This window comes from Meles meles, chromosome 9, assembly GCF_922984935.1.
Source record: "Meles meles chromosome 9, mMelMel3.1 paternal haplotype, whole genome shotgun sequence".
Classification (NCBI taxonomy): Eukaryota; Metazoa; Chordata; class Mammalia; order Carnivora; family Mustelidae; genus Meles; species Meles meles.
This window is the reverse complement of record NC_060074.1, coordinates 98,380,543-98,399,710: the sequence shown is the minus strand read 5'-3', so window position 1 is coordinate 98,399,710 and position 19,168 is coordinate 98,380,543. Positions and strand designations below refer to the sequence as shown.

At 40.8% G+C, this 19,168-nt stretch overlaps 1 protein-coding gene across 6 annotated transcripts in view; it reads right to left on the bottom strand.

The window, feature by feature from the left end:
• NCKAP5 (NCK associated protein 5) overlaps positions 1 to 19,168 on the bottom strand; it is a 977,613-nt gene that overhangs the window by 566,007 nt on the left and 392,438 nt on the right. For 2 of the 6 annotated variants that reach the window (XM_046019769.1, XM_046019770.1), the window contains exon 1: positions 8,671 to 8,984. The exons of the other annotated variants lie outside the window; for them this stretch is intronic. The gene's annotated coding sequence lies outside the window, so the exon portion shown is untranslated. Of the gene's footprint in view, positions 1 to 8,670; positions 8,985 to 19,168 lie in introns of those variants that run through there. 6 annotated transcript variants of the gene reach the window in all.

The window sequence follows — 19,168 nt, the reverse complement described above, 5'->3', positions numbered from 1 at the left end:
TATTTTGTGCACTCTTATGTGAACAGCCGAAAGCCAGAAGCCTAACTCCTGTGCACAGATTAAACAGAACGTGAAGACCCTGAACAGACCTAGAGGCTGGTCCCTGGAGACCAGACAGACACATGGGACTCAACATCATGCAGGGAAATCTTTGCATCTCGAGGGATGCATGAACTCAAGAGAACTGACAACAAACTCTGTGCCTCCTGCATAGTGTCCATGTCATTTCTGATAAAGCTCCCTACGCTGAGGAAAACCCACAAAGGCAGCTCTGAGCCCAACAAAGAGCTACATTCCCAACGGCGGGGTGCAGAGTCTCTTCTCTGTGTTGCAGACAGCCCCCTGGTATCCAGAGGCCACTTCCAATGCAGGGAGATGTGAAGAGCTACATGGGGTGACTTATGATAGGATTACACATGTTAAAGGCTTACCAGAGCAGGGTGACTCTTTCATCATATTTTCTTGAGGAACTATTTGAACTATAGAGCATCCCTCTAAAAAAAAGTGTGTGCTTACAAAGACACCTCTGTCTCATCAAGTTTAGAGTACGTGCAGCGTACTTCACTGCTTTTGAGTGTCAAGTAAAAGAGAAGTTCAGAAATCTGTAGGGAATTTGCTACACGTGGCTCCTAATGCAAAAGAATCTTGTAAGTGTAGAGTCATTCTTGATCTTCCCATCCTAGCCACTGTTTTTCTCCTGGTCCTTTCAAAAAACACGGAGGGTTCTTACACTCCAGTAATTCTGTGAAATCTACCCCTTCCTTCCTATTCTCAGGCCCCTGTTCTGCTAGATGAGTCAGTCTCCCCATAGCCTTGTGTTCTGCCCTCAGATCCCCCATGCACCATTTTCAGGCTCATTTTCCTAACATTTCATCCATATAACCTGTGACTCAAAATTATCAGTGGCCTCCAACAGCATTTCCCTAACTAGGTTCCACACACATCTGCCCTACCAAGATGCTCTATTACAAATGAATTCAGACATTAAAAATATTTGGGGAAAAATATTTGGGGGAACCCTTAAGAGATGACTAATGTATATTAGCATATTAAAGCCTCTGAATACTGCTGCAGAAGAGAAAAACATGAGCTTTTTCTCAGCTTTTCCTATTTTGAACCATAGGACTGTGTTTTGACTTACACACCTACATCCAGCAGAACTACCATCCCAAGGTGGATATGCTTTGGGAAATGTTAGCCCAGAGGATAAATCTGAAATTGCTTAGCCTGCATGTACCAAATGAATGAGACCCTGCACTTCCTGCCCACCCTCAGCTCCCACTTGTCTTCCAGGGCTGCCCCGAGTGCTTTAGTGCAATCTGTCTACTGACCAGATTGCTCTTTCTCCCTCTTTTTTCATATCCAGCTTCCACTGGAGGCAGTTCACATTCTCCCTCCCCACAGGAGACCTATACCAGCCTCATTGGCCCTCACCCATCACTTCCTCTTCCACCCTCTTGTTATGTTGATTTCCTTTTTCTATTTCACCAGCTCCACACATGTCACATGTCACCTAAATAGTAAGCCCCTTGGCCAGCATCTATATCATCTATAACTTAGAACTAATTTTACAACTGACATAACTAACTTTTTGATGACTTACTACGAATCCATGAAACCTGGAACATGATCTTGGGCAGTGTTCAATAAATATCTTTCCAAGAAAATAAGGTGGATTTCTCCAAATATGTCAGTATAGAAAGAGGAAGAAGGAGACCATGTCAAGACAGAATGAAACTCTCAGAGTAACGAAAATTTAGCAGAGAGAGAGAGAGATGTCCGCAAAGCAGCATCAGGATTCTAAAACTTCTACAAAATCCTTATCAGTGCTGAAATGCTAAGGAGAAACCACCAACCCAAGGCCATGTACACCAAACCCTAAAAGGGACTATCCAGTGGAAAAGAAGATCCAGTCCCTAACCTGGTCTTAGGTAGTAGACATGATGATTCTCAGGAGAAGACAGCATCCCAAATCAGATCCTTTTCTAATTCCCAATACAGAAAATTCCTGTTTCCCTTCCTTCTTTCTTTTTCTTCCTGCCCTCTACTCCACACATATTTCCTAAACCCCTAGAAGGCATTGAGCACAGAGCAAAAGAGATACCTGAAAATATCTCAGGGAAAATCAGAACAAACTATGAGGAGAGGAAAAAAGATTTCTATCTTCTAAAGTCTTAATGAAATGAAAAACAGGAATGCCTGGGTGACTCACTTGGTTAAGCGTTTGTCTTCAGCTCAGGTCATGATCCCAGGGTCTTGGGATTGAGTCCCTGCTCAGCAGGGAGCCTGCTTCTCCCTCTGCCCCTGCCTGCCTCTCCCCCTGTTTGTGTGCTCACTCTTTCTCTCCAACAAATAAATAAATTAAATCTTTAAAAAAGAGGAGGAAAAAACAGTGCATAAAATAACAAGGATCAGACAGCTTGAGATTCTACTTAAAAGCTCTCAGAAGGAGGAAGTATGCAGAACCATGCCATTTCAAAGTTGCAAGTTTCTTTCACTTATTTGTTTCTTTTGAGAACTAATAACTTTCTGTCACGACATGTTCAGTATTAGAATAATGGCCCCGTCATAGTCAGTTTATGGCCAACACATCGCCTGACACATGGTAGGCACTAAATAACCATCTGCTGAGTCACATTGGACAAGAAAATGAAATCAGGTAGGAAAGGAGCCTTCTAGCCATGCACAGAAATGCTGCATTGGACCTGAAATTTTGGGCACTGTAATTCCTTTAAGCTAGAACACAGTGGAGGGTGAATTGTAAAGATCAATCTACGTCGCCTTGAGTTAAACATGTTTTCCTTAAAAATATCATTCTGAAGGCTTAAAATTTATATGCACAACAAAATATTTAGATATTCTATGTGATTCCCCTCTCCTGTTACAGTAATTCAGGCAAATTTATGGTTCCTGAGATGAAAGCACCACTCCCGAAATCTGAAATGACAGTCTATTTTATACAATCTCAGTAGGGGGGAAAATGGAGAGTGACAGCTGAGTTTGGACATTTGTCACTTGGGAGACAAAGGGGGGAACAGTACTACAGTATTAGAATACTAATACACTTAGGTAATAAAAAGAAAATACAAAACAAGAAGTGATTATAAGTGAAAACGAAAGAGGAACCGTCTGGGAGAAGTTAAAATGTTCTGTTTCGGGTGAAATGTGCTCTGCATACTGTGCTTAGAGACGGGACCAGGAGGCTAAACTAATTGTCATTTTACAATGCCATGCTTAAACTGTTCAGCACACGCACACATGTAAGTATAAAAGTTGGTGTGAATTAGAGAATATTTTCAAAGCCTACATTTCATGCCATTAAAAAAATAATAAAATTGTTGATGATAAGGTGGTCTTCAAATTAAGAAAGAACCTTCCAAGCAAAGTCGAATATTTCCCTGGAGGTGTTTGCAAGGAAAATGAACACAGAACTAAGAAAAGGAAGGGGATAAATTCCTTGTTGGCTAGTTACCACAGTGCAATCTTCTCTTTCTCACATTTCTATAATGCTGTGAACACAGTATAGAGGACCAAGAGACTGCTGAACCCAAATAAGACCCTGGATAACGTAGCTATTAAATAAATCACATTCAACATTTCCAGACAATTCAGTCAAAGCACCAGCAAAAGCCTCCTGAAGTAGGCTTACCTGGTAAGGGTAACTTTCCTCTTTGCAATCCATAATAATGTCTTAATAACACCACTTTGGCATGTAGGTTTCTTATAACATGATACCTCTATAATAGAGAAAACAACATCTGCTTCCTTTAATAAAGAATGTGTCTGACACTCATCACAGCTTAATAAGTGACAGTTATCTTTATTATGATGATGCTCCTTATTATACTGTTATTGTTATTATTATTTATCACATCAACCTCTCCCCCCTTCCAACTTGAAAGCTGAGAGCCAGACTGTGGTTTTCACCTTGGCATCCTGTGTAACCCAGCTCAGCACAGTTCCCGGCATTCGATGACCTAACGTTAAGTGAAACTTTCTAGCTTTACTGTATGTACTAAATTATTTGCACCTCAAAGAGAAAATAGGCATCATCAGCCATCTGACTTGTAGAAGGCACGTGCTCCTTCTGAAAACAGCTGCAATTGCTTTTAACTACAACTTCCCTATAGTGGTTTTTCTCTGTGAGGTGCTGGGAGACAGTTCAGAGATGAGCTGAATGTGAAAAAGAGTCCAACAAGGTCCCAAATCATATGAAAATAAGATGAAAAGACATAGCAGATAGCATATGTTAAACTTTTAAGTCCTTGATCCATGTTCGATTTCCCTCTTAACTTACAAATGTATACTTTTTTCCTATTTTATAGGTAAGGAAACTGATGTCAACTAGAGAGATTATCATCTTGGCTCAAATCGCACCCACAGTAATTGATATGAGAATGTGACCCCAGGTCTATAAGACTCTCAAGGTTAAACTCTTCAACCACCTGCACTGAAACATACAGTTTTAGAAACACACTGAGTTCGCAATCCCTTTTAGAAGCCACAGCCTTACCTACAGCAGTAAGTACTGTGACCCCTTTTCAACATCTTCCCACAAATCCTAAGGTGATTAGTTTCCCTCCCTTTTCCTCCACCCTCCTGCCTGCTACAGTACCTGGGAATCTAGTTACTGGCATCTTCCTTAATGCACTCTGGAGGTTACGTTCATGTCAAATAATGTGAAACAGCTATGCTCTGAGAAGAGCAACACATTTGCAGGGCTGTTCATTTAATCCATGACGATCAGCAGTCCGAGAAGTCCGAGCAGAAAGGGGGCATGTGAACACAGCGTTTACTTAGGTGGAGAGTATACCATCCAGAACGCAATCTTGGTCAGTAAAGCAGCACTTTACTGCAGCAAGAAAGCCTCTTAGCCACCCACATTCTGCTGCCTTTAAACTATACCTACAGGAACTCTGGAGGACAAAACTATCAAATATTTGAAAGGATGCCTATTGGCTAAGCAGGAAAGGCACAGTTCTTCAGAAAAAGCTAGGGGGTTTGGAGCACAGAGCCCATTCTCTAAAAGTGCTCCTCAGCAAATATTGAATGAATGAATGGATGAATGACAGAGTCCTGGATCAGAGTTATGGGGAAGACTGACAACCCTGAACCAGGCTGACACTAACCATCCTCGTCATGGTGCCCACAGCTCTGTTCCATTCACATCACCCAAGTTAAATAGGAAAATCGGAGAAGCGTGTCTGAGGTAGCAAGCCACTGCACCTCCCTCTCGGCTTCACTCATTTGAAAACCTCAGGGATTCTGGAGCTGCTTAAGTTTTGTCAGAGGACGGCCAACTAGGTCCATCTAACTTGCCAAACGTATGTGTATTTATTATGTGTTTTCCACTGAACTACAAGTTCTAAACACTAACCTAAGACGCTGTAATTTCTAAGAATGAAAATAACACATGGCAATGTCAAATACAGAGTAATGGGCTTTTGTGAACAAATTCTCCAGCAAACAAACAAACAAAACAAAAAACACAAGACTTACACATCTAAAAGTTCCCACAAAGCCACATGGCACTCACTAAATAATAAAAAGCTTCTTTGGGCATCTCCATTCTTTCCTAGTAACAGACCTTGCCCTGTGATCGGTTACCTTCTCAGTTATCTGTTAATCTAGTACCCACAGCCAGCCACTGGCCATTATAAGCTCTCAGGGATACACTATCTTGCTGGCAAAACTTTGAATGAAACGTTTCAAAATGATAAGCAGGGCTATTAGCAAGACGTCTGAAATTACCAATTCTAACTAGCAGACAGCATTCTCGAAGTCATTTTTGGAGAAAAGTCATGAATGATATTCACAGCGGGGAAGTGAGAAAGTCTTCCCTCCATGTTGATTGAGAAAATGATGAAATGAAGAAAGCGAACTCAGCTACAGGAAAGCCTTATGCACATTCTCTCTATAAATGATAAAAAAAAAAAAAGCAAAACTGCCATTTATCCACCTGAGACATCCCCAGTTTTCAAAGTAATGGGTAAAAATGACCAAAACCTTAATTGTCTTCATATGGCTCACCCAAGACACACAAACTGGTTTTTGATGTTCTAAGTACAGAAAATTGCTTCATTTCTAAAGTAAATATACACTAGCAACTTGCGGATATCTCAAGAATGCCTTGTAGCTAAAGAAAGTAACATCACTGCCTACTCATTTTGCTTAATTTGCTAGTCTCCCAGCAACTTTGTGCTTACACTTTCATCCCCTTTTTAGATCTTCGGATAAGGCAACAGGCCAGAAGCCTGGAAGGTCACCACCTCCAGCCGCCCTCAGGTCACTGAGCTACCATGGTCTGAGGATGGACTTTCTTCCCAGGGTGCCTTCCTGGGAGTGTGCATGTTCCATGCATTGCACTCAGCCTCTCTAAGCTGCATTCCAGTAACTAAGCTTCCTAAGCTTCTTCTGAATTGTTTATTCTGTGTTTTAAAGCTCCATCAGCTGTTGTGATCATCTGCAAGATTCTTTCTCTTTTTGGTTAAGCAGGATTGGTGAGTATTACTGGGCCTTTAGGTGGAATCACTGCCATTTACAATTCCTCCTGCCAGGATTAAAGGAGATAAAGCCTGTGAAAGCTGTTTGTAAACTGTGAAGTCCCATTCCTATGTAGTGTGCTGTTATAATATTAACCATAATAGCAATAACCACAATCCGGTTGTGATCTGGGCTTTAAAAGGCTAATAGGCATTTGGGTCATGTCTTTGCTCCATTCCCAACCCAGGGCCTACACTGCTCCCCAAGAAGGGTGGGGAGGTGGCTCTTGAGAAAGTTTTGTTTGGATGAATGAATGAATGATTTTAAAACATCACATGTTTATCTAAACTCATGCCCACAGGCAAAAGGAAGCTGGGCATGACAATTGAGATAATGAAAATACTTTGCCAAAAATACCCCCGTGGTGGAAAGAAATATTGCAGGACAAGTTCTTCTAAAGATAAATCCTCTGATAATGAAATCTGGCCCTTTGCAGTCAGTACTCAGGAGGAGGGGCAAGGGTATAGATTGGGGCAGGCATTTCCCTTAGTCATATAAATTTGTGTTAGTTCAGGAAGGCTGCCCTCCTAGAAAAAGGCTACAGTAATGAGTATGAGGGAATTAAAATGAAAAACAAAACAGAACAAAACACAAAGGCAACAAAGTTTATCCCAGCAATGGGCTCATTGTCAGGTTGTGTCTTTCCAGAGGTGGAAATGACCAAACTGTCTGTGGGAAGAGAGAAAGAGAGGAAGAAGAGATATTGATGTGAAATGGATTATTTTTAGGAAAAGCTCCTATGAGCATTTGTACTAATAGTTCTGGTCATTAAAGTGTTGATCTATTTTAAGCACCTATACGTAGAAAATGGTGTGGGAAAAAGTGGAGGATGAGAAGAGAAAGGAAGGTGGCAGTGTCCAAAAACAGGGGCCTCATCTTTCCAACTCAACAGATGCCTTGAGAATAAGAAGGGACACTCTGGCGCTGCCACAGGTTACTCAGGAAAGCAAATGCTGGCACTGAACTTAACCCTAGAAGTTGAGGATACACTAACACCCCTTTTTCCTAAGGGGTGGGTGAGGTGGGGCCTACAAGAGGGAAGGAAGAAGGCCTGCTACCCGGGAGGTCTGCAGGGCTTCAGCGGCGGGCGGTGGGGAGGGTCCTTGCACCAGCGGCTGCTAAGCTCCAGAAAATATCGTATTTCTGCCCATCAATCAGCAGTAAGCTGCTTTGGGGGCTGAGCTTTCGGCACAGGCAGTTGCCAGTAGCAACAGGGCACACACTCTGGGCTCCCGGCGAGCTGGGGCCAAAGCAGCAGCAAAGAAGGGGCAGTCAGGGTTACAGGCCCTGAGCTGGGGAGACCTGATCAGGGACTCACTGGTGATGGGCAAGGGCGGGGGAGGAGGATCGGGAATGAGAATGTGCCAGGTGGAGGCGGGGCGTGCCCTGCTAGGGCCAGACCAGGTAGTGGACCAGGCCAATGGCCTCTACGGATGGAAGTTAAGGGGTTTCTGGTGGCACAGCAATGCCCTTGCCAAGCTCAGCAGCTTCCCATCCCCGCCTGGAGGTACCTCGCTCTGCTGGCACCTGAACAGGAGTGCCAAGGCCAAGTGGCAGAAGAAGCGCTGGTACTGCGCCGTGGGTGGGTCGGGGTTCTAAAGATCCGCCCCCCTCCCCCACCACCCCTCCACCCTTCGGGAGTCTCTGGAGAATGCCAACGTGGAATTGTCTGCACGTGTGAGTGTTTTCGTTTGCACTTCCAGCACAAAAGCGAGGCCCCACAGGTGGAAAGGAGGTTGTGCGTGCGTGCGTGTGTGTGTTGTGTGGTGCTCGGACTGCGCGTGAGCTGCGAAATGGATAAGGCACACGCCCCGGGCTCCCACCCACCTTCCTGCCTCAGGTGTCAGGGGTGTCCGAGCGCCGGCACTTGCGGAGGAGAGCCATAACCTCGCGCCACCTCCCCGAACTTCTCCCCCTGCTGTTGGGATCCGGTAAGGTGGGAAAGAAGGACGACAGCCAGGGAGGCCGTGGAGGGCAGAGGTGGACCGAGGAGGCCACAGGAGGAGGCACGGATGCAGGGAGTCCTTCGGGTCCGGTGGGAGCAAGGGGGCTGAATGGCTGGCGAAGAAGCCCGAGCTTCGCGCGCCGCGGCGCGCCTGGGCGGGGCGGGGGCTGGCGTCTCCTTACCTGGCCTGTGCCGGAGCATTTTGCAGCGGGGCAGGGGCGAGGTGGCTGCCACCCTCCCTGGAGGCAGACCCTGCAGTGCTATCCCTTCGGGAGCAGCCAGGCGTCGGCCGCAGAGCCGGGAGTTGACAAACTTGCCAGGTCCGGAGCGCGCAGAGGCGGCGCGGGCCACGCGCGCGGCACAGCCCACGGCAGCCGGGACACCGCGCGCTCCGCTGCGCTCTTCCGCTTTGTTGTGTTCCACGGGTCTCCCCGCGCCCGCCTCCCGGTGTCTCCGCGCCCGCCCGGCAATGGGACGTTTCGCCCGCGTTCCGGGAGGCCCCTCGGGTCTGCGTGCCACTTTCCTCCCGGAGGCGCGTTAAAGAGCTGCCCTGGAGCGCCTGGCGGGGCTGCGCAGTGCGCTCCTACCGGGCGGCTCCGGCCCACAGATTCCCGCCCCCCCCTTCTCCCCCTCCCCGCCCCTCCGCGGCACCCCCATCAGAAGCTGCTTAGGATCGGGCTGTCAAACCCAGCCCATCTGCTGCAATCATAATCAGTCTCAACCGAACGGTTCTGACAAATCTCCGCCTAGAGCCGGAGTTGGGGAAGCCTGTGGGTGAGGGGCGGGACGGTGAGGAGGGGGAGACAGGGGCGAGGGGGTGACAGGGACAGGGGCCTACAGGCTTCCATTGTCTGCCCCAAACAGAGGAAGTGAAACGGGAAATGGGGATCCCAAAAACGAAATGTTTTTCTTTCCCAGTTCCCAGTAAGAACAATCAAACCACCCTGGCAGGCCCTGGCATACCCCACCCCCATCCCAAACCCCTGCCTGTTGTTTCGAGGTGGAACGAATTTCAACTAATGAACTAAACAAACAGGTCCTGTAATCTTATCATCAGGCTGACCCAGAGACTGGCACAGATACCCAAACTATTGTAACTGGCAGGTAAGAGCTGAAACCGACAGCCATTCGTCTGGAGTCAGAAGTTGATTCCCCAGTACGTTTGGGAATAAAGCTAATGGAAGGAGAACCCGCCTGTTACTGGTGAAGAAGCACACAGCCCATTGAGTCCTGTTGGCACTTTGGGAGATAAAAGGAACATTTGTTTTGGACAAGAAAATGCTGAACTCACTTTAGCTCCAGGTAGAGCTTAAAGAGTTTTCATGATTTTCCTATTTTCTCATGAAACTGTTTTTTAAAGACAACCTATTTTAACAGAAAACGATGACTTCTAAAACTGACATTTTTTCCAAACTAAAATAGGTTCTTCTGCAGATCAAATAAGGTGCCCGGTTCAATAATAATATACTTCAAACTGTTTTAATATGCCACTTCAGTATAAACCACACACCATTCTACTGGTTATAGCTTTACAAGGATTAGGACAAAAGTTTTTTAAAAATAAACATATAAAAGTAACAGTAGTCCTAGATCTACATAAACAAGTCTTCAGGCATCAAGAATACAACCCATGGGATCATGTCTGGTTTTGTACATTCTTCTCCAGTGCTACAAAATGTTCAGTTATCCTGAAGGACAATATTTGTTGGGGGGAAATAATTCACTGGATAAACAAATCACCAGCTGAAAAGTTAAGGGGGATGTTTTAAGCTATTGATTCAGATAGGTGTGAGAACCAGGCAAAAATATGTATCCTGTGGAAATTGAACAGAGTTTGAAATTAGTCCTCAAATCATTCTTTTGCTTTATGCTGTAGTTGAGAAATGTGGGCAAGCCACATTAAGCACCCACTTATCTAGGTAGAGACTGTGTCTTCTACTTATTTTATAGCCCACTGGTGCGTACCATAGCAACATGCAACTATGGACATTTGGTGAGTGCTGATGGTTTGAAATTTTGAATTACAGGTCAGGCTCAAAATCACATACATCACTATGACTTGATAGGTGAGGGAAAATGAGGTTCAAGTGTTACTTTTCCCAGTAAGTAAATAATCTAAGTCAAGGGCAACTTCGGATCAGATTTTAAGGCATTTTTTTATCAATATTCAGAAGTCTGAGGTTTTCCATTGTCAAGTTGTTTCATGTGCTTATTAATAGTAAAACTTTTTATTAAAAGATTCACCAACATGGTTCTTACTTCAAAACATATCCTGTCTAGTTCTTTCAATTACTTACTGTTTGCAATGTATTAGTACTACAATATATGAGTGAAAAAAAAAAACCCCACAAATTTTTGGTCTTATGGAACCTACACTCTGGAGGGGAAGAAAGACATTAGAAAAGAACACATAAGGAAATCAAATTCTCCATTATAGGGCAATCAGTTTTATGGAGAAAAATAAAGAAGGCTGGGTGGTATTCATGTTTAAAAAGAGGGCTCAGGTGCCTGGGTGGCTTAGTGGGTTAAGCCTCTGCCTTCAGCTCAGGTCATGATCTCAGGGTCCTGGGATTCAGCCCCACATCAGGCTCTCTGCTTAGCAGGGAGCCTGCTTCCCTGTCTCTCTCTGCCTGCCTTTCTACCTACTTGTGATTTCTGTCAAATAAATAAATTAAAAAAAAAAAAAGAGGGCTCAGTGAGAATGTAAGTGTGATTAAAGGAGGTGAGAGAGAAGGTAAGCCGTGCAGGTGTCTAAGCAAGATGCTGGTGTCCAGTGAGGTCTAGGAACAGCAATGGGACAGTAGGAATGAAACAGATTGAGGGCAGAGGGTTGATGGGGTTAGTTAGTTGATGGGACCAAATGGGCAAATTTAAGGACTTGTTTTTAACCTAGGGGATCTGGAAGGCCAAGGACACAGAAGGTTTTGAGGAGAGAAGTTTCATGAGCTGACATTTTGTTTAATGGACCATTCTGTCTATCCTATTACGAATTATAGGTGGAAAAGGAGGGAGGCCATGGGAAAATCTGTTATTAGGCTATTGTGGAATCGAAGTGAAAGAAGAGGGCTTGAACAGGACCACAGCAAGAGGTATGAGAACTGGTGGCAATTTGGGATTGTTTTTCATTGAAAGCCAGTGGTTATCTGCTTGGGATAGAGGTTAGGAAAAACAAAAGAAGTAAAAAAATAACTCCAAGTGTTTGACCTTAGCAACCAAAACAATGCAATTGTTATTAACTGAAACATGGAAGACTACGGGTAGAGCAAATATGGTAGAAGAATCAGGGGTTCGGTTTTGGATGTATTAGGATTGGGAAACCTATGAAATTAAATTTTAAATAGAGTTAAATTATGCAAAGCTCTTAGATTAGTTTCTCGCTTTTGGTGAGGGCCATATAAATGTTTGTGGTGGTGGATTTTGTGTTAGTGAAGTTTGTGTTGGTGGTGGTGACTGTTCTTATTGGGATTTACCAACCAAAAAGAGTTAATGAACAGGCAGCTGAGTAAACATTCAAGGACTGTGTTCAGGGCACAAGTTGTGGGTGGAGATGTGAATTTGGGAATCTAATAAAGCACAGATGGTTGAAATAAATCCATCTCATCAGGTAGGTCATTAAGGCTGTGAGTACAGTTAAAAAACAAGATATTTCAGGACTGAATCCTGAGTCATCCCAACTTTAGATAGTCAAGAAGATGAAGAGCAACCAGCACAAGAGACCACCCTGAGGGGCAGCTACTGAGGGAGAAGGCAAACCAGGAGAGGGGGCTCATCCAGAAACCCAGTAAGAAGGGAGTCTGCTAGTTACAGACTCCCGATATGACTGGTTCTGTAAAAAACCCAAAGGAAAGCAGAGGAAAGCTGTGAGAGAGTTTATCAAGGTTTCTAGATAACTTAATGGCCTACCATCTGTTTCCAATACAACACCCAAGATGTCCTAGCACCTACCTAATGTTCACGTGCTTGAAAGATACTCAGGGCATGCTGAATTAAGTAGTGGATCAATGAAAAGATTAAATGCCTTATGCTGCAAAAAGTATTTCTCAAATTATTGTCCATGGATGACTTAGCAGGGAACTTCTGTTCTTTAAATGAAGAAATATAGATGTGGGACAAGGTTTTTAAGACCTGGGAAACATTGTATGTTTCTTATTTGTTAAGCAATGTCAATAGATAAAGACTTCTAGACTATAAGTCTCATATCAAATACTTTCTCCAACCATGTTTGGTAAAATTAAATTATTAATAAATAACTCACATACATACATAAGTTTAAAAAATACCCTTCTATAAGTAATCTTACAACTTGTGATAACTCACTTAAAATTAGCATCAGATTTTGAATACATACTTTATCAAAAAATATATATATATAAATATCAGATAATTGCATGAAAAGTTGCTCGTTACTTTCAGTCACTGGAGAAAAGCAAATGAAAATCACAAAAGAAAAGAGGTATGCACCCCTATGTTTACTGCAGCATTATTTACAATAGCCAAGATATGGAAACAACCCAAGTGTCCACAGGATTCAAGGGTCAACTGTATCTATAAAGGTAACAATGTGTATGAATCTAAAAATGTTGGCATCATGCCAACTGAAGGAAGATCATACTTTGCCACTGGCTTTTGTTTGATTCCATTCGGTTCTAAAATAAGCTAGAAACAAAAAGCAGATTAGTTGTTGCCTGGGGCTGGGGATGGAGATGGGAGGCGCTTGAAAGAGGCTCAAGGCAAGTATCTGGTGTGTGAGAAATATCATGATTGTGGTGGTAGTTACAAAACTGTAAAACTCACTGAATTACACACTTAAGAAGTGGTGAATTTTATGTAAGTTATGTAAGTTATAACTTTATGTAAGTTATACCTTAATAAAAAGATTTTTTAAAAGAATAAAGAATTTCGTGTGTGTGTGTGTGTGTGTGTGTGTGTTGTTCTGTTTATGTTTTTGCTTTGGTAGGGGAATTATAGCACTTTTCCATTTGAGAAGAGGAAGCTTACCTCAGAAATATTTTCATTTCATAATCCCCAGTGAAATAACTGATCTAAATAAAGATCATCAATAGATGCTGAAAGATGGTAAAAGAGGGATGGGAAACTGAACGTTGATATGTTAACAAATATCACCTAACTACCAAGGCAAAAAGTTATGTTTTACAAGGGAAAGATCCACTGACATGTTCTTCCTTATATGACGCTATAATGAGAAGTGCATAGCACCTTCTGAAATCTTCATTGCAAAAAAAAACAAAAAACAAAAAAAAACTTTAACCTGAGTCTAAGTAAGGCTTTTGACGTTATTTCCAGCTTACAAGAAATACACAATCTAGAGAATTAAATAAATGGCACTGCAAGAAAACAATGAGGCATATATAGGATGAAGGATGCTCTGAATTTCTTCAGAAAGTCAATGTCTATAAATGGAAGAAAGTAGAAAGACTAAAATCAGTGAAACGAGATAGGACATAACCAAGTGAAAGTCATGGGGTTGGATCTTTCTCCAAAATGGACACCTATCAAGGATATTTTGGGGACAACTAGACAAAGGGAAGTAAGGCTGGTATAGAATTTTTATTAATTTTGCTAAGGGTAGAATGCCCCAGTGGCTCAGTCAGTTAGGCATCTATCTTTGGCTCAGGTCATGATCCCAGTGTCCTGGGATCAAGTCCCACGTTGGGCTCCCTGCTCAGTGGGGAGTCTGCTTCTCCCTCTGCCCCACCCCCCTTCTCATGCTTGCTCTCTCTTGCAAAAATAAATAAGTTATTTTAAACATTTTTGCCAAGGCTTAAACATGATATTGTGGTTATAAAAGAAGTGATCCGTGTTTTAAGAAGACGCATGCTAAAGTATTTAGGGCTGAGGTATCATGTTGTTTACTTTTCATTTTGGGAAAAGTACACATGAAACAAAAATGTTACTATGTTTTGATGCTAATTTAGGATAGATGAGTGTTTCATTCTCCTGGACTTTTAATTTTTCTATATATTTGATTTTTTTCTTAATAAAAAGTGAAAAAGTATAAACTTCTAATAATTATAAAAGATCAATAATTAATATAAGTGGGTCAATAATTAAGTATAAAGAAATTTGAAAAAAAATAGAATTTGGTGTCTTAAAATGACTGTGTATCAAAATTTCCACAATGGAAGGAACTAAAGCAATACATAGTGGGAAATTAAAAATTTTACTGCACAGTCTAGAAATGAAAAAAAAATGGAAAATGAATGTGCAAAGCAACTAACCAAAAAGGATAGAAAAAGAATAACAATAAGAGGAACAGAGGAAATAATAAAGGTAAAATCAAAGTCTAATAAAACAGAACACAAAGCAATAGTATGGGATCAATAGAACAGTATTTGCTTAGACCAGTGAAAAACAGAGGCAACATGAGTCAGTAAGCTTAGAAATAAAAAGAGCTACACAACTGAGAATACAACAGAGATTTTAAATAATAGAAGTACTTCAGTATGAGCAACTTTATGGCAATAACTTTGAAAACACTGGTAAAATGATCAATGTCCTAAAATTCAAAATAGAACATTTAATAAACTCACTAGAGAATCAACAGAATCTTAAACAATTTCATAGAACTTCATAGTTGAAAAAAAAATTATGTATAACCGATAGACCCAGATGTTCTAAACCTCTTTAATGAGCTGTAAGTCACATATCATAAAATTTACCCATTTAAAGTGCACAATTTGTTTATTTATAGCACATGCAAGTTGTGCAACCATCACTATCACTTAAGTTTAGAAGAGTTCCATCACCCCAAAAAGAAACATAGAGTACCTATTAGCAGTCACTCCTCATTCTCCAGCCCAAGGTAACCAATAACCTATTTTTTATTTCCACTATTTCTGCCTATTCTGGGCATTTCCTATAAATGCATCATACAGTATATGACCTTTTTCATTTGGTTTCTTTACTTAGCACAATGTTTTTGAGAACTGCCAATGTCGTAGTGTCTATTTGTACTCCATTCCTCCTTATTGCCAAATAATATTCCATTATAGGCATATACTACATTGCATTTATCCATTCATCAGTTAAGAGACTTCCTGGTTGTTTCCACTCTGTGGCTATTGTAAACAATGTTGCTAAAAACCTCCATGTGCCAACTTTTGTGTGGACATATGTTTTCATTTCTTCGGTATATGTATAGAAGACTAGAATTTCTGGGTCCTATGATAACTATTTTCATTTTGAAGAACTACTAAACTGCGTCCCAAAGCAGCTATACCATTTAATTCCCATCAGCTATGTAGGAAGATTCCAATTTCTCCACATATTCTCCCACATTCATTATTATTTGTTATTGATTATAGTCATCCTTGTGGTTTCAAGTGGTATTCAGTTGTGATTTTGATTTGCATGTTCCTGATGGCTAATATCATTCTGTATCTTTACATCTGCTTTTTTGGTTATTTGTACATCATGTCTAGAGAAATTTTTTCTATTCCTATACCCAGTTTTAAATTGGGTTATTTGTCTTTTTATTGTTAAATTGTAGGCCCAGCTTTTTTAAAGGCAATTTTTACAAAACTTGAAAACAATACAAAAACTCTAAAATCCCTATCTTACAGAAAGAGTTCTAGGCGATAGAAATAGCAGGGAGGAGGAGAAAGAAAGAAGGGAGAGAAATGGGAGAGAAAAGGAAGAGAGAGGAGGAAAGGCTTTTTATGAGTTATCCAGAATTACTTTGATACTAAAAGTAAACATAGGTGATATAGGGAAAAATATTAACAAATATCTCAAAAATCCTAAGTAAAGCAGAATCTGTCAACATAAAAAATAATAACCATGATAATGGTAATGATGTGGTATGACCAAATAAGGTTTACTCTGTAATACAAAGGTGATTTGCCCCAAGAAAAAGCTATTAATTTGCAAATATATATATATATTTATTTTTAGAGGATTTTTAAAAGATATCATTTCAATAGTTGCTGAAAATTTCAGTAACATTCAATATTTACTCATGATTTAAAAACAAGAATCTTTCACAGAGTAGGAATAGAAAGGAACTCTGTTAAGTTGATAAAGGGTGTCTACCAAAAAATCTATAGCATACATGATACTAAATACTGAAATTTAAGACACTTCCATTAAATTTTTGTTCTAGACAGTGATGCCCCATAACGACTTCTGTTCAACATTTTCTAGCTCTTAGAACAATGACATAAAGAAAAAAAGGTATAAGAACGAGAAAGTAATAAAACTATCATTATTTATAGTCAGTATTATCTCCATAGAAAACTAAAGAGAAACTAAAGGCAAATCATCAGGTATATGAAGACAGTAGCATGTTAACTCGGTAAAAGAACTAAAATAGTGACCTAAGAAAGGTGCCAAATTATTAATGATGTAACATTTTTATAAGATCTCATTTAAAATAATAAAATTCAGAAGGCGTATAAGAATAAGCACAAAGACGTGAAAAAAACTTTATAGTGACTTTTGTTGAAAGGCGTAAAAGAAGAGCTAAGTGACTAGGAAAATATATAGTGTTAGATTGAAAGACTCAATCTCTTGACTTAATCTTTAAATGTGAAACATTATCAATCAAAATCATAGCAGGTTTATACAATGAATTGCACCGGCTGATCTTGAAATTCTTATAAAAAAGAAGGTCCAAAATAACCAACTAATCTTTAAGAAGAGTGACTGCACCAACATCCAAAATAGGGTCATGCAATAGTTAAACAAATAAATGAGATAATTGCATCAATGAATACAAAGAGAGCCAAGAAACAGACAGACTCACATATATGGGATTGAGGTGTAGGACAAATGGCGCCATGAGTTAGAACGGAAAGGACTGATTATTGAAAAAATGGCATCAGGTCCACTTTGTATCTGAATAAAAAAGACAAAATTAGAACCTTACCTCAAATGATTCACAAAAAAATAAACTCAGATTAAAAACTAAATGAGTGAAAGAGAAGAATAAAGTTGGAGGGACTGACCTTGCCCAATTTTAAGAATTACTATAAAACTATAATAATCAAAACACTGTGGTGTTTGTGAAAAGACAGAAAGATCAATGGAACAGAATGGAGAGACCAGAAACATACTCCCATAAATACAGTCAACTTATTTTTGCAAGTGCAAAGGCAGTACAATGGGGCAGAGATAATCATTTCAACAAATGGTGCTAGGACAGCAGGATATTCACATACAATTGATCAATTAACCAATCTAGAAATAGACTTCATACCCTTCACAAAATTAACATAAATGGATCACAGGCCTTAATTAATTAACTAATTTATTTATTTTTAAGATTTTATTTATTTATATGACATAGAGAGACACAGTAAGAGAGAGGGAACACATGCAGGGGGAGTGGGAGAGAGAGAAGCAGGCTTCCTGCCAAGCAGGGAGCCTGATGCGGGGCTCGATCCCAGGACCCTGTCATCATGACCTGAGCTGAAGGTGGCTGCTTAATGACTGAGGCACCCAGGTGCCCTAACAGACCTAAATTTAAAACACAAAACTATTCAACTCTTAGATGGTACCATAGGGGAAAACCTAATGACCTTAGGTACAGTAACACTTTTTAGATACAACACCAAAGACATAATTCATCAAAGAAATAACTGATAAGCTGGACTTCATTAAAATGAAAAACTTCTCTCTGTGAAATATAACATCGAAAAAATGAGAAGACAGGCCACAGATTCGGAGAAAATATTTGTAAAAGATACATCTGATAAAAGACTTACCTAAAATATACCAATGACCCTTAAAACTCAACAATAAGAAAACAACCCCATTATAAACATATGAATATGAAACATAAGCATAAGCATATGAAAGGATGGTCCACATCATGCCATCAAGGGGATGCAAATTAAAACAATAATGGAATACCACTATGTATCTGTTAAAATAGCCAAAATCCAGTGATGACACCCTCCAGCGGTGAGAATGTGGAGCAACAGGACCTCTCGCAAGTTGGTGGTGGGAATATAAAATAGTTGAGCCAATTTGGAAAATAGCAGGACAGGTTACAAAACCAAACATAACTCTTACCATGGGATCTAGTAATTGTGTTCTTTGGTATTTATCCAAAAGAGTTGAAAACTATGTCCACCTAAGAACCTACACATGGATGTTTACTGCATCTTTATTCATAATTCTAAAACTTGGGAGCAACCAAGATATCCTTTAGTAGGTGAATGGATAACTAGACCATGGTATGTGCAGACAATGGATCATCAAACAGCACTAAAAAATGAACCATGGAGCTGTGAACAGACACAGAGTTACCTTAAGTGTATATTACCAAGTGGACTCAGCCAATCTGAGAAGGCTATGTGCTGTTCGATTCAAACTATATGACATTTTGAAAGGGCCAAAACTACAGAAACAATAAAACAAGTTGAACAAACAGACAAAAAACAGTGGTTCTTAAGAGCAAGGTGAGCAGGAGAGAGGAATAAGCAGAGAGATGAATGGGAGAATTTTGATGGCAGTGAAAATACCCTGCATGATATTGAAAGGATGGCTATGCCATTATGCATTTGTCTGAACCCACAGAATGCACACCAAGAGTGAACCTAAGATAAACTATGGATGTGGGGTGATCATGACATGTCAATGTAGATTCACTGTTGGTAAAAATATACCACTCTAGAGATTGAGGGAGGTCATGCACGTGCGGGTGCTAAGGGAGCG